Source organism: Vanacampus margaritifer, chromosome 1, assembly GCF_051991255.1.
Source record: "Vanacampus margaritifer isolate UIUO_Vmar chromosome 1, RoL_Vmar_1.0, whole genome shotgun sequence".
Classification (NCBI taxonomy): Eukaryota; Metazoa; Chordata; class Actinopteri; order Syngnathiformes; family Syngnathidae; genus Vanacampus; species Vanacampus margaritifer.
In genome coordinates this window covers 23068965-23081348 of record NC_135432.1, presented here as the reverse complement: position 1 = coordinate 23081348, position 12384 = coordinate 23068965, and the positions used below count along the sequence as shown (strand labels likewise).

General features: G+C 46.2%; 4 non-coding genes across 4 annotated transcripts; all 4 read left to right on the top strand.

The window, feature by feature from the left end:
* Positions 1-6135: 6135 nt before the first annotated feature.
* Positions 6136-6206, top strand: trnag-ccc (transfer RNA glycine (anticodon CCC)). Its single transcript has one exon. It is a non-coding gene; the product is annotated as a tRNA-Gly (tRNA).
* Positions 6207-6526: 320 nt separating this feature from the next.
* On the top strand, positions 6527-6597 carry trnag-gcc (transfer RNA glycine (anticodon GCC)). Its single transcript has one exon. It is a non-coding gene; the product is annotated as a tRNA-Gly (tRNA).
* Positions 6598-7391: 794 nt separating this feature from the next.
* On the top strand, positions 7392-7462 carry trnag-ccc (transfer RNA glycine (anticodon CCC)). Its single transcript has one exon. It is a non-coding gene; the product is annotated as a tRNA-Gly (tRNA).
* Positions 7463-9750: 2288 nt separating this feature from the next.
* trnag-gcc (transfer RNA glycine (anticodon GCC)) lies at positions 9751-9821 on the top strand. Its single transcript has one exon. It is a non-coding gene; the product is annotated as a tRNA-Gly (tRNA).
* Positions 9822-12384: the final 2563 nt, after the last annotated feature.

Sequence of the window (12384 nt, the reverse complement as noted above, 5' to 3'; positions counted from 1 at the left end):
TTTAGCCTAATGAGTTGTAAAAAAAAAAATTCCAATCTCCTCAGATGTGCTAAGATGATGGCTAAAAAGCTGACAGAGGATAGATAAACTTTGGATGTAGTAGTGGTAAAGAAACAACGTAATGACAAAGTGTCTTAAGCAACTACAGTACCATCCCTGCACCATCATCTCCAACATTACAAACATCTCTCGCACACACGTACACTACTGATACTGCAGACAATACACACACCATTGTTGGTTATTCTTTGATTTCATTTTTTTCATTTGTAATCATTTCATTTGTATTCACGAAAGCGGTCTCCCCTGTTAATTTGTCATGGCTTATGAGCCGGGTCATGACAAGCTGATGCCTATCTTTAGCCGAGCATGGTGGGAGTCAACTAACATTCTGGTACATAAGGTATATATTTTAGAAATATGTGCAAGACTAAGAGTAAGGAACTGAAATGTAAACATTGAAAATGGGAAGATGTACTTGATGTACAGTACATAAGATATGTTTTTTTTCGAGCTTTGTAATGATGTTTTTTTTGGGGGTGGGGGGGGGGCTATAAACTCCAATAGGGCTGTTAAACATGACACAAAGTGCACCTGTTGTTTTGTCACTTAAGGCTTATAGTTAAGGTACGCCCTTTCAGCACTCTAATGTCTAGTATTTCTACCATTCAAAATGACAGTGACTGCTACTTTCTTTGGCAGCCAACATTTTTAAACTTGATTCATTGCGATTTCAATGCAATTTATGCTTCGCTTGCTTTGAAATTGCATTATTAACCTGCAAATAGTGCAAATAATGTGGTGGTGTGTTTAATGTGAAATAAAAACATTTACTGTTCACAATTTGTTTATTTATTAAGATGTTGAAAAACACTGGTGGGGTTGGGGGGTTCAGTTATTTTCTTCTTGGAGCCCCAACAGACCCTAGAATCGCCTCTGGTTGCAGCCAAACACCATGTAGTAATTCACCTATTTTTTCATTTTATTTTTTACACTGTCTGTCCAGCTAACCATTCAAACTTGGTGAAGAAAACGGCAACCAGATTTTGTCTACTCATTCCTGTAATGGAGAGAAAATTTAGATGTACCCCAGAACTCCAAGTATCACTGACTTGAGCCCTTGAGCAGAAACCATCTTTGAGGAATTTAAATAAATAAATACATACACACACACACACATACATACAAACCCAATTCCAAAAAAGTTGGGACACTATACAAATTGTGAATAAAAACTGATTGCAATTATGTGGAAGTGCCAAATTTCAATATTTTGTTCAGAATAGAACATAGATGACAGGTCAAGAGTTTAAACTGAGAAAATGCATCATTTTAAGGGAAAAATATATTGATTGTAAATTTCATGGTGCCAACATATCTCAAAAAAGTTGGGACAGGTAGCAATAAGAGGCTGGAATAGTAAATTGGACTTATAAAAAAAAACAGCTGGAAGACCAGTTACCACTAATAAGGTCCATTGGCAACTTGATTGGAGTATAAAAATGTCATGTCTGGGAGGATCGGGTTTTGGTTGAGGGTCCCGATTGGTCCTGAGTGGATTCCTGCCCTTCCGCAGGCTGACCAATCCGGGCTCTCAGCCACTTGTGCCTGGCCTCAGGTGTGACTAATCAACCTAATTTGTGTGGGTATTTAGTTCCCGGGTGGTGATCAGTCCTTGTGGGATCATTGCCATTTGTTACGGTCACACCCGGAGTTTGTGTTGTCAGTTTAATTTTGAGTTGTACAAATAAAGTACAACTGTCTAACCCGCACTCCTGCCGTGGTTCTCCTGCCTCCCTGCATTTCGGGTCCTCTACGCCTCACTTCGACAGACACCACGCCGCTCCGTGACACAACCGTGACAGAATGATCCCACCAAGACGGACCCAGCGGACCAAGAGGCAGGTACCGATGCAGTTTTCGGCGGAGCGCACGTTGCCAGTGTTTCCGGCGGCGCTGATGGCAGCGCCCGAAGCCGATGTTCTGGCGGCGCTCGCGGAGCGCACGTTGCCAGTGTTTCCGGCTGCGCTGATGGCAGCGCCCGAAGCCGATGTACTGGCGGCGCTCGCGGAGCGCACGTTGCCAGTGTTTCCGGCGGCGCTGATGGCAGCGCCCGAAGCCGATGTTCTGGCGGCGCTCGCGGAGCGCACGTTGCCAGTGTTTCCGGCGGCGCTGATGGCAGCGCCTGATGCCGATGATCTGGCGGCGCTCGCGGAGTGCACGTGGCCGGTGTTTCCAGTGGCGCTAGTTGAGCGCCCGCTGCCAGTCCTGGCGGCCCCTGTGCAGCGCCCGCTTCCTGTTCCAGCGGCGCGCGTCCTGCGGCCGTCACCGGTTCCCGTTCCGGCGGCGCGCGTCGTGCGGCGGCAGCCCCTGGCATCCTCGCCTGTGCCGCTGCAGCCCCTGGCATCCTCGCCTGTGCCGCTGCAGCCCCTGGCATCCTCGCCTGTGCCGCTGCAGCCCCTGGCATCCTCGCCTGTGCCGCTGCAGCCCCTGGCATCCTCGCCTGTGCCGCTGCAGCCCCTGGCATCATCGCCTGAGCCGCGTCAGCCCCAGGATTCCGGATCAGGTCCACAGCAGCTCCCGGTTCCAGTTCCGGCTCCGCGTCAGCCTCAGGTTCCTGTGCCGGCTCCGCGTCAGCTCCCAGTCCCAGTACCGGCTCCGCGTCAGCCCCAGGATTCCGGATCAGCTCCACAGCAGCTTCCGGTCCCAGTACCGGCTCCGCGTCAGCTCCAGGTCCCAGTACCAGCTCCACGCCAGCCCCAGGATTCCGGATCAGCTCCACAGCAGCTTCCGGTCCCAGTACCGGCTCCGCGTCAGCCCCGGGTTCCCGTGCCGGCTCCGCGTCAGCCCCGGGTTCCCGTGCCGGCTCCGCGTCAGCCCCGGGTTCCCGTGCCGGCTCCGCGTCAGCCCCGGGTTCCAGTGCCGGCTCCGCAGCAGCTCCCGGTCCCAGTGCCGGCTCCGCGTCAGCCTCAGGTTCCCGTCTCCGCGCCCCCTCCGCCCGCCCTGTTTTGGAACTTTTTAAAAGGGACGTCTGGAATCCGTCCCTTAAGGGGGGGGTACTGTCAGGTTCCCGTGCCGGCTCCGCGGCAGCCCCAGGACTCCGTGCCACGTCTGCCGCCGCAGCCCCAGGTCTTCGAGCCACGTCTGCCGCCGCAGCCCCGGGTCTTCGAGCCACGTCTGCCGCCGCAGCCCCGGGTCTTCGAGCCACGTCTGCCGCCGCAGCCCCGGGTCTTCGAGCCACGTCTGCCGCCGCAGCCCCGGGTCTTCGAGCCACGTCTGCCGCCGCAGCCCCGGGTCTTCGAGCCACGTCTGCCGCCGGAGCCTCGGGTCACCGAGCCACGTCGGCCGTCGGAGCCTCAGGACTCCGTGCCGGCTCCACGGCAGCCTCAAGTCGTCGCGCCTCGTCGGCCGCCTCCACGGCAGCCTCAAGTCTTCGCGCCGCCACGGCAGCCTCAAGTCTTCGCGCCGCCACGGCAGCCTCAAGTCTTCGCGCCGCCACGGCAGCCTCAAGTCTTCGCGCCGCCACGGCAGCCTCAAGTCTTCGCGCCTCGTCGGCCGCCTCGTCGGCCGCCTCCACGGCAGCCTCAGGACCCCGGGCGTCCTCGCCACTGCAGCCCCGGGCCTCCTGGGTTCGGCCGCTCTCGTGCGGGGTCTCTTCGCCTCTTCCATGGCGGCGTCAGGCCCATGGGGGTGGACAGGAGATGTTCATCCCACGGCCGGCCTGTTCCGGTGTGGCGTCCGGGGCGCCCTCCAGATCGGCGCCGCCGGGCTCCCCTCGTCTGGCGTCCGGGACGTCCCCCGGACTAGTCCTGAGGGACGTGCCAGGTTCCCGCCTCCGCGCTCCCTCTGCCCGCCCTGTTTTGGAACTTTTTAGGGACGTCTGGAATCCATCCCTTAAGGGGGGGGTACTGTCATGTCTGGGAGGATCGGGTTTTGGTTGAGGGTCCCGATTGGTCCTGAGTGAATTCCTGCCCTTCCGCAGGCTGACCAATCCGGGCTCTCAGCCACTTGTGCCTGGCCTCAGGTGTGACTAATCAACCTAATTTGTGTGGGTATTTAGTTCCCGGGTGGTGATCAGTCCTTGTGGGATCATTGCCATTTGTTACGGTCACACCCGGAGTTTGTGTTGTCAGTTTAATTTTGAGTTGTACAAATAAAGTACAACTGTCTAACCCGCACTCCTGCCGTGGTTCTCCTGCCTCCCTGCATTTCGGGTCCTCTACGCCTCACTTCGACAGACACCACGCCGCTCCGTGACACAACCGTGACAAAAAAGAGCTTCTCAGAATGGCAGTGTCTCTCAGAAGCGAAGATGAGTAGAGAATCATCAATTCCTCCAATGTTGCGGAGAAAGATAGTGGAGAAATATCGGAAAGGTGTTTACTAGTGAAAATGTGCAAAAAGGTTGAAGTAATCATCATCTACAGTGCATCATACAAAGATTCAGAGAATCTGGAAAAATCTCTGTGTGTAAGGGTCAAGGCCGAAAAATCATACTGGATGCCCATGATCTTCGGGCCCTTAAATGGCACTGCACCGCAAACAGGAATGCTTACTGTCAGGGAAATCCCAGTAAGGGCTCAGCACTACTTCCAGAAAACATTGTGGGTGATCACAATCCACCGTGCCAGCCGCCGTTGCCAGATGAAACTCTAAAGTACAAAGAAGAAACCATTTCTAAAGCAGAACAAGAAGCGCAGGCGTTTTTCTGGGCCAACGGTTATTTAAAAAGGAGTGTGGCAAAGTGGAAACCTGTTTTGTGGTCAGACTAATCACGATTGGAAGTTCTTTGTGGAAAACTGGGGCGCTATAACATACTGACTAAAGAGGACAAGGACAACCCAAGTTGTTATCAGAACTCAGTTTATAAGGTTTATTATAGGGTTGCATGAGTGCGTGTGGCATGGGCAGCTTCTATATCTGGAAAGGCATCGTCAATGCAGAAGGTATATTCAGATTGGAGAACAACATATGCTTCCATCTAGGCATCATCACTTTCAGAGAAGATCTTGCATTTCTCAACACGATAATGCCAGACCACATGCAACACCAATTACAACAGCTACGTAGGAAAAGGATCCGGGTATTGAAATGGCCAGCCTGCAGTCCACTTCTTTCACTTATAGAGCATCATAAAGGGGAAGGTGCAACAAAGAAAGCCCAAGACAGTTGAACAGTTAGAGAGACGCGTGTTAGACAAGAATGGGACAGCATTCCTATTTCTGAACTTGAGAAACTTGTCTCCTCGATCCTCCTGCTGTGAAACTGAACTATCACCTGACCTGTGCAACACATACTGTATTTTCCTCTTCAATGTCAAATTCAAAATACAGACGTGTATTTAGCTCATTTTGGCACCCCCAAAATCTTGGAGTATATACTATGTATATATATATATATATATTGATATATTTTACTGTGTGCTCTTTTTAACAAGCTAGAAACTTATAGCTATAATATATATATATATATATATAAATCATATAGTTTAAAAGTAATATTTAAACAACAAAAATACAGTAAGAAACAAAAAAAAGTGTTTTTACCACGACGTATTAATTATTATTGCATTGCATAGTTCCCGAATCATGATCGAATGAATGCTGCCACCAAGCATTGGTTGTGCAGTGGTAGAATTTTTGCTAACCCTGGGTTCGATTCCCAGCCAATGCACTTCACCTTTACAGAGGCAGCAGCTCAACAACAACAAAAATAGTATCAATATGGCAACATGTGTGAGAGGCCCGGGTTCAATTCCCAGCCAATGCACTTAGACAGAGGTGGCTAACTCTCAAATTGTTAAACTTTTTTTGCACAGTGTAAAAGTATTGGGATTTCCCCGGAGGAACTTGACGAAGTGGCTTGGGAGAAAGAAGCTAGGCTTTCCTGCTCATGCTGCTGCCCCCATGACTCGAACCCAAATAAGTTGTAGTAGATGGATAGAGAAATGTAGTATAATTGTTATTTGTATGGATCATTGGATAGTTCAAAATTGTTATCACAGAGTCTTGTTATTTTATAATTTGATGATAGCAATATATATGTTGCTATAATGACACATTCCAAGAACGACACAGCAAGTCCCTTGAAATTGCTTTGAGGGAGAACTACAGCCCACTGGGTAAATAGCACCAAGCATTGGTAGTTCAGTGGTAGAATTCTCACTTCCCATGTGAGAGGCCTGGGTTCGATTCCCAGCCAATGCACTTTACCTTTACAGAGGCAGCAGCTCATTCTCTAATTTTCTATCGACAGTTATAATCAAACTCGTACCGTAATGTAGCATTACTTCTATGAATTGTTATCTCAATGTATACATATTTATGGTTATCGGCAAGTGTTGTTATCTCAAAGTGTTGTTAAAATTGCTATTGCATTGGATATTTCCAAAATCTTTATCGCAGAGTGTTATTGCAAAGTATCGTTATCAAAATAATAATATATGTTGCTATGATACATTCCGACAGTGATACGTCCCTTGATAATGTTTTGCTTTGTTGGAGGTCTACACGGTATTCAGAAACTAGCATTGGTATTTCAGTGGTTGAATTCTCGCTTGCCATGTGAGAGGCCCGGGTTTGATTCCCGGCCAATGCACTTTGACAGAGGTGGCTTACTCTGAAATTGTTGAATTTTTTTTGCGCAATGTAAAAGTATTGGGATTTCCCCAGAGGAACTTGACGAAGTGGCTGGGGAGAAAGAAGCTAGGCTTCCCTGCTCATGCTGCTGCCCCCATGACTCGACCCCGAATAAGTTGTAGTAGATGGATAGAGAAATGTAGTATAATTGTTATTTGTATGGATCATTGGATAATTCCAAATTGCACAGAGTCTTGTTATTTTATAATTTGACGATAGCAATATATATGTTGCTATAATGACACATTCCAAGAACCATACAGCAAGTCCCTTGAAATTGCTTTGAGGGAGAACTACAGCCCATTGGGGAAAGAGCACCAAGCATTGGTAGTTCAGTGGTAGAATTCTCGCTTCCCATGTGAGAGGCCTGGGTTCGACAGAGGTGGCTTACTCTGAAATTGTTTAAAAAAAAAATTGTGCAATGTAAAAGTATTGGGATTTCCCCAGAGAAACTTGATGAAGTGGCTGGGGAGAAAGAAGTTTTCCTTCCCTGCTCATGCTGCTGCCCTCATGACCCAACCCCGAATAAGTTGTAGTAGATGGATAGAGAAATGTAGTATAATTACTATTTGTATGGATCAGTGGATAGTTCCAAATTCTTATCGCAGAGTCTTGTTATTTTATAATTTGATGATAGCAATATATATGTTGCTATAATGACACATTCCAAGAACGATACAATAACAAATCCCTTGAAAATTCCCTTGAAATTGCCTTGATGGAGGATTAAGCCCATTGGAAAACTCACACCAAGCATTGGTAGTTCAGTGGTAGAATTCTTGCTTCCCAGTTGAGAGGCCTGGGTTCGATTCCCAGCCAATGCACTTCACCTTTACAGAGGCAGCAGCTCAACAACAACAAAAATAGTATCAATATGGCAACACTACCGCGAGGTTAATTCTAGACAACTCGGCAGCAGCTAGTGTTGAAATTTGTTTGTGCAATGTATCGTAATCTACTGTTATCATTATTGATCGTGATCCCGATGTGTAGTTATTTACCATCAAGTCTTCATGATGCTGCTGGTGGTGGCCACTTTGAGCATTTGTAAAACATTCAAGAAAAAACTGAAGGCATGTACAGCATGTGTCTAAGGTAGAGTTTTCTATTGTTTTTCGTTTATTAACCCCTTATCGCGTTAACTACTCTACATTCCAAAAACGGCACATTAACAGCCATATCCTCAAATAGTTTACCTTCGTTGAGGTATTTACGATACGATACAATACGATATACTTTTATTTTCCCCGTGGGGAACTTTTTCCTGGACTCCGTCCAGCTGCAGTTTACAGTAAAGAGAAACAACAGAATAGAAAGAGATAAAATTAAAATTAAATAAATAAGAAGTGCAGCAATAAGTAGAAGACTTCACAGAAGTATACATGTGTAGAGAAGTACATTGCACACACCCATATACACGCTCCTATATATATATACACACACATGAGTATGTACACAACACAACACAACATTGCACCATATATCTTATTGCACTGAGTTAATGTTAATGTTAATGTCGGTTGTTAAGCTGTTTGATGGATGTCGGCAGGAATGAGTTTTTGTAGCGGTTCAGCCTGGTTCTGGGGGCTCTGAATCTCCTGCCGGAAGGCAGTAGCTGGAACTCATGATGCAGAATGTGAGTCGGGTCATTAACAATTTTCTGTGCCAGTCCGGTGACGGACCGCTCATAAAGCATCTGTAGGGAAGGATGATTCCTGACCCCCATGATCTTCATGGCAGTCCGCACCAGACCGGCAATCTGTGACCTTGACTGCACAGTCAGGTTGCCGTACCAGGCCGCAATGCCGTATCTGATGATACTTTCCAATGCAGCCCGGTAGAACAACAGCATGATCCTCTGCTCCACTCCATAGACCCTCAGTCTGCGTAGGAAATAGAGACGCTGTTGGAGTTTGGAGCAGAGACTTCCAACATGTACCCTCCAGCTGAGTGTGTTGTCGATGTGGACCCCCAGATACCTGTATGAAGCCACCTGGCTGATGTGGTTGCTTTTAATGACGACTGGCCTGTGGTCACCAACAGTTTTTGGATCAAATATCACCTCCTCTGTCTTCCCCACATTGAGCACAAGATGATTCAGGTCACACCACTGGACAAATTTCTCTATTTCTGAGAAATAGTCCAGTGGGCTACCGCCGGCCTGCAGCAAGCTGACGATAGCTGTGTCATCAGAGAACTTAATGATAAAGTTCTCTGGGTGTGATGTCACACAATCATTTGTGTACAACGTGAAGAGGACCGGGGAGCTGACGCAGCCCTGTGGGGCGCCTGTGCTTATCAATCTGGGTTCCGAGAGGGAGCTGTTGACCCTGACTTGCTGTGTGCGCTGTGTCAGGAAGGAGTGATACCACCTCGAGATGTACGGGTTCACATTCATCTCCTTCAGTTTACCCAAAAGCAGGTGTGGCTGCATTGTGTTGAACGCTGAGCTAAAGTCAACGAACAACACATGTGCATAAGCTTTCGGGCCGTCCAGGTGTTTGCTGACCAGATGTGTGATGCTGTTGATAGCATCGTCAGTGCCGCGACCCCCCTTGTAGGCAAACTGAAGGGAGTCTAAGTGTGCATCCACCTCCCCCCTGAGCCGAGTCACCATCAGCCTCTCGAAACACTTCATAACAATGGAAGTTAGAGCCACAGGCCTGAAGTCATTATTGACCCACAGGACATTGTTTTTTAGTTTAGTGGTAGAATTCTCGCTTGCCATATGAGAGGCCTGGGTTTGATTACCAGCCAATGCAAATTACCTTCTCAGATGCAGCAGCAGAGTCTCAAATCTGTTCTCACAATTTATTGAAATTGTGATGCGTGGTTAGCATTAAGTGTTGGTAATGTATAAGAGTCAGCAGCAGCTTAGTCTTAAAATGTTCTAATATATTTCCTCAATGCGATATTATCAACTGCAAAATCAGCAAGTTTTGTTACCGCAATTGACCATCATCTCACTGTGTTGTTTTTTCCACAAAAACAACAACAAAAACAGTATCATTATGGCAACACTGCCGCGAGCATAATTCTAGATAACTAGCGAGTCCCTTGAAAATGTTTTGCCTTAGTGGAGGTCTACACCCTATTAGGCAGTCATCACAGAGCATTGGTGGTTCAATGGTAGAATTCTCGCTTGCCATGCGAGAGGCCTGGGTTCAATTCCCAGCCCAAGCACTTTGGCAGAGGCGGAAGCAGCTTGCTCTCAAATTGTTCAAATTTATTTGCGCAATGTAAAAGACTTGGGTTTTCCCCGGACAAGCTTGATGAAGTGGCTGGGGAGAAAGAAGTTTTCCTTCCCTGCTCATGCTGCTGCCCTCATGACCCGACCCCGAATAAATTGTAGGAGATGGATAGAGAAATGTAGTATGATTGTTTGTAATTTGTATGGATTATCGCTGATTCTTGTTATTTTAATGTATCATTATGAAGATAGCAATATATATGTTGCTATAACGATACATTCCAAGAGCGATACAATAACAAGACATAGCGAGTCCCTTTGGAGGGGCGGGGGGGGGGGGTCTACTGTTTTTTATGTTTCATTGCAGTGTCTTTATTTGGCAGCTTTGGAGTTATATTCAAATATAAATGCAATATTATTATAATAAATGTGTTCTTTTTGATCCTTCCTGCTGCCATGTGCATATCAAACTCAGAATGAATGAATAAGTGCATGTTCACACAGCCAGAAGGAGATAGGTTGAAGGCCAAAACAGCTCGTTTGAACACACATTCATTGTCTGTCCCATTGATTAAAAAGCCAGAGTGCTGACTCTGGTGATCTGGAGCCAGTCTAATCAACGTCTGTGTCCGGTCGGCAGCAGCGAGCCGACCCCGAACTTCGGACAACCTCTACCACCCTACCCTACAACAGATGCGGCTGACCGGCTCAGTTGCTCTTGGCCCACGATTATATGGAGCAACTAAGCCCCTGTGTTAGCAGGCCAAAGCCCAGCAGGATTAGCCTAATACCACTAGTGGTGAAGCGGGCATGGGAAATAACCCTTTTTTTTGGGTGCATTTTATACATTTTGTCAAAACTGAATGTTAAGATTTGTGGTCTTTAATTGTTGATGTTGCTACCATAAATTTAAGCAATACTCTACAGCAAATTGACGTTGAAAATAGACTACATGGTTGTAAACACGCATAGTGCCTACATTGTCTAAATGCCCAAAAAACAAAAGAGTGCTCATATTCCAGAAATAAAATTATAACCTATTATGCTATCGTGCTTGACACATTTAATTAGATCTTCTCACATCCAGCAAACAAGGTGCTTTAATGTGGACTATGTTGACATTTAACAATTTTTAAAAGCAATAAGGAATTTCAAAGTAAATCTCTCTATTCATACCAAAGTTTGAAAAGGATCACTTGGTTTCTCTGAGAAATTAAAAACATATCAGCATAAAGTGATACTTTCTCTGTAGAGGAATTCTCACTTGCTCACCCACTAAACACAAATCTTATCCTTGATTATTTTAATTTAACGGAGAGGTTGACAAGTCCAGGCATGTGACAAAAGACAACCATTCACACTCTCATTGATGCTTACAGTAACTAAAGGGTCATCTTCATTAACTTTGTGAGATAACCACAGTATCAGTACTTTGAGAGAACTCAAAGAACAGAGATAACCTGCCAACTTCATTCCAAAAGTCAGCATGGTCAAGCCGCAGACACTTCTTTGCTACACAGACAAGAAAACTAACTACTCAGCCACTGTGCTGCCACTGGCACCAAATATATATGTTTTAAATATTACATCTGATGTTTGGACATTTTCAATAAATCAGGCTTTCTGAGACAAATTGGGAAATTAATGCCTGGTGACTAAAATAAGGACGCTCCATTGGAAATCTCCCTGAAGTGAGTAAGCATGCATAACTGACTTTGATGAAAAACCAGAGCTCTGTTCAGTTTGTTTAATCTGTTGTCATCCTGTGTGCTTTCGCTCGTATAATTTTATACTTGCACTCACAAGGGAAGAGACGGATGAAAAAGGACAGCAGGCAGCGATGAAAAAAGAAATATTTTCCTGGTAAAGTTTTGACTATGGAGATGGTTGACTTTTATATCAATAGATTTCCTGCTGAGTTATGGAGCAGCGAGAAGAAGAAAAAAGGTTGAGAATGACCAGTATGACATGTTTCTGGTGAAAATACAAACCTATCTGACCCTTGAACCTAATAGCGAGTTGAGTCACCATTGGCAGCAATAACTTAAATCAAACGTTTGCGATAATTGGTGATGACTACAGTATGAGTCTTTCACACCCATGTGGAGGAATTTTGGACTACTCTTTTTTGCAGAATTGTTTCCACTCTGCCATATAAGAGAGTTTTTTTTTTTTTTGTGCATGAACTGCCTGTTCAAGGTCACACCACAGCACCTCAACTGGATTTAAAACCAGACTTTGATTTGGCCACTCCAAAGCCTTAATTTTGTTCTTTTTGTGTCATTCTGAGATGGACTTGCTGGTGTGTCCTGCTGCATGAGCCAATTTCTTTGGCTTGTAGTATGATGCGTTTGTTCTTGAGATGTTGTAACCTAATTCACTTTGTATAACAATTCAATTTAAAAGGGAAGCCCACCCCCCAAAAAAGTATTGCCAATAATGTGTTCTATGCAGCCCCACTAGTCTAAATACAGTAATATTGCGTTAGTGGAATCCACCGGGGGGGGGTATCAATATCAGAAGGCAGCCATTTTGCCACTTGCTGTCGAGTAAAAT